Genomic DNA, 3,796 nt, shown 5'->3' with positions numbered 1-3,796 from the left:
TTTTTACAGCCAGTAGTATTGGCACACAATTTGTCAAAACTTAAGACCAATAAATCAAGTACTCTAAAAACAAAAGAAAAAAAAACGTTTCACTTCAAAAAGACTTGAGTTTACAGTTATATAACTGTAGATGCGCTCGCGCAGCGTCCCGTTCGCTCCCACTTCCCTGGTTATCTGCGATCGTGGCGCGCTCTGCTGCAAATTATACGTATCGGGATTATATTTAACAAGTAAACTTGATTATACGTAAGAAGACGTCCATTATTTCACACTTTGCAAAATACAAGCTGACTACATTAGAGAATAACAGTTTTTATTCCAAAGCGTTAAAAAGAGGGGAGTTAAATTAAAGGGTGTGACTGTTATTGTATGTGTGAAATCTGTAGCTGTCACTAGGTGTGTGTTTTTATGCCCCTACACGAATTAACATTGACAGTAAGGAGGTAGACATTAATGACCACTACCTGCTGGCTAATTAATTCTAAAACTCCAATCCTAAAGCAATCCAAGCTACAAGTACAAACCCGCTCCAAGTGTCATCCAAGCGAGTAGTAAACACTGGTATGCGCTAAACAAATAGTCTTATTTACTTGTTCTCAGATAATGACAGCTGTTGGCTTTGCTAAGTGTATAATCACGGCTATGGGTAAGCAGGGATTAAAAAGAAACCAAAACGTATGGTTGCCGTATGTAATAGATGCAACGAGTTATTCACGGGTTTCTGTCGGGATCGCCCGACTAGTTTCGCTTGAGACGCCACGTGATAAGGAACTCAGGTTGGGTACGAAACTAGTCAGGCAAACCCGATATCGGAATCCGCCTCACGAACGTTATTAAAATAAGATCATCATCATCATCCACAGCCTTTGTCCTCCCATTGCTGGGCACAGGACTCCCCCTTCTTGTGCTAATTTCTACGGTCTTGTACCATCTGGCTTCTGGACAACCAACGCTTCTTTTTCTTTGCCTTGGAGTCCATCTAACAATAAGATAGTATTTGTTTATTTGATGATGCACGGATGTCAACGTTATTGAACAAGCTCAACATATTAACGAATCGAAACTCTTACGTAAAGAAAGATCTAGAACTAAAATCTAACATAAAACTCGAGTATTAATGATTTGTGTTTAATTAAGGCGCGTGAGACTTGGAATCACAGTGCGTGACGTTATGAGGTTACGAGCTGTTCGGATTGTTAGCCAAAAGCCACTCCTGCGCATGCAATACAAACGTAGATAGAATAACAACTGATATACACTGTAGTTCGGTTATAACTGACTTCAAAAAAAGAGGTTCTGAGTTTGACTTGTTTGTGTATGTATGTTTGGGTTTTAATTTGGATGAGTTTTCGGAAAAGTATTTAAACTTTGTACCCGAGGGTAGAAATGTACCCTAATCGGTATCGAGAGTCTGGCTTTTGACCGACTCTTTTCTTACTGTTCACGTATTGATTAACCGTCACCGGTAATTTTAAGCGAGGACGAGGAAGTGACCGTCAGTGTAAAAGAAACGGTCGAAATTACGAATTTAATTATAAAAAAACGTCGATATTTTGCGACTGAAACCCAATTAAGTGGCAACTGCAATCGCGATGTGCTTTATCACCATTTACTGCACTTTGAATTGTGATAACTGCTTTTAATTATTTCTTATCTATCTATCTAGGTAGTTCTATTTTTTTAAACTCGACTCCCGCACTATGGATTTTAATTAATTATTATGTCGCGGCTCCTCCACAAACCTTAAAGACACATTCACAAAGCAATGAATTAATTATGTTTTACGTTTCAATTTCACTAACACTACCTGCTGCTATCAACACTTCTAAAGTATGATTGTTGCGAACGTGAGAGAGAGACAACGTTATACACCTTGTAGAGTGCTATCTCGCTTATAACTACCATCCTGAGAGGGTAGTGGTATTTCAAGAGCTAATCTGTCACTACAAATTGTCGTTAACTATATTTTATTATTATCAGTCGACGAAAAGCTTAGTATTCAAGCGAATTATGTCAATAGTAGATACGTGGATTGATAGTGTTATCAAACTTATCGCATTATCATCTGACCCGTGATAAAGAGGTTTATTGCTCGTAAAATATGATGTTTAGATACCTGTCTATTTAGATGTGGCGCTTGTTTTTTTTTTAAGTTTAGAATTAAAATTTTCGGTCTGTTGTATTTTTCCCACGTTTTTATACTTTTACTATTCTTGTTAGTTTTTGATTGTCGTTCTGGTTGGATTTTTGCAACTCAATTTTGAGGCACTTCCCGATAAGCTAGCAGGCAGAAATTTTCAGAGTAGCTTCAAACCCGATAACAATGCAATTTACAACTATAAAAAGAGCTGAACCGATGTTGATAAAATTTGAATGGAGTGAAATTTCAAAACGTGGTTTTTAAGTTAACTAGTCAAACGATTTTGATCGTGTGTTGGTAGTTGGCAGAAATAAAAATACTTTCCGTTCTAGACAAGTGACATTTCTACTATAATAGTTACCGTTAAAATAAAAAATTATAAAATTGTAGGAACTCATGATGATTAGACAAATTCTGTGACTAATTTAGTCATAGGAAAAACAAATTGATAAAAAATACGAAATATGATGGTTATTGGGCACTATTGTAAGGAATGCATATTAAAGTAAATTTTTGATGTAAGTGGGTATGTATTTCTATAAATATTTACGCCTGGACGCCCACCGCTGGGCAAAGATTTTTTCTCATAAAATGATGTATGTATAAAATGTAATTTTGATGGCTTGTGACATGAGTTTTTCGTTTGGTTTAGTAAAAGGTATTGAATAAATAAAGAAAAAAAATTTATTGGTTCTCAATTTGACATCATCAATTATTGTGGTTATTATAAATATATACAATTTGCGGTCTGCTATGGAAGTCGTAAAAAGCAATCATTTAATAACTATAGTAGACATAATTATACTTGCAAATATTTAATTTATGACATTCAACAGTTTTATGAAAACTATTTTGTTTATTTTATAATTGACAAGTCTGAGTTTTTATGACAGTTATCGCTTCTCGGCCTTTTGGCTAAGTTCAAAGTGTAGTATCTGTTCTTTTCAGCTTAATATCAGCTTTTATGACAGTACTTTTTAATATTTATATTACTTATAATAGACTAAGGCAAAAAAAAAAAATTGTGTATTTTTAATTGTGATGGCAATAATATTTAAGTATGAGCAACAAATTAAGGTACTTAAGTTAGATTCAAAAAGACAAAAATAATTAAGTAACCTAAAACACAAAATAATCTACACGAAAACAAGATGGCCGTCTTTCCATTGTTAAATCTGTCAAAATATGCATTACAAAAGCAATTAATTATGATAATGATGGTGCATTTAAATAATTTCGGATTAAATAACCTTTATTTATTATCAGGTTATATCTTTTCGCTTAATGATTGCATCCGTTCAGCGATCCATGTCATTATGTGAACTTCTGACTATTCAAAGTAATTTTTCCATAACTTTATAGGAAGTTATCAAAATAATGATGACTGTATTATGTTCTGTCGAAACGACAATCATGGTTTATTTTGTTTGTTGATGATTATCTGAAAGTTGAAAACTTATTTTATCTGTTGCGTAATTTTGAGGCATAAATAGTGGCTGTAATTCGCAAAAGCAGAATTTTAAAAAGGACCAAAGTTGGACTGGCCTGAAGGATCATTTATGTTCCAAGCGCTGCTTAACCTTGATTTCGCTTTTAGTTTTTGTTGTTAAAGCAGCAACAGAAATACATAATCTGTGTAAATATAAACAGTCTAGC

The 3,796-nt window shown here is 34.2% G+C and overlaps 1 pseudogene; it reads left to right on the top strand.

Moving 5' to 3' along the window:
• The first annotated feature begins 3,035 nt into the window (after nt 1-3,035).
• LOC113494636 lies at nt 3,036-3,138 on the top strand (annotated as a pseudogene).
• Nucleotides 3,139-3,796: the final 658 nt, after the last annotated feature.

Source organism: Trichoplusia ni, chromosome 5 (assembly GCF_003590095.1).
Source record: "Trichoplusia ni isolate ovarian cell line Hi5 chromosome 5, tn1, whole genome shotgun sequence".
NCBI lineage: Eukaryota > Metazoa > Arthropoda > Insecta > Lepidoptera > Noctuidae > Trichoplusia > Trichoplusia ni.
Note: the sequence above shows the minus strand (reverse complement) of the source record. Positions and strands in the feature narration are given on the sequence as shown.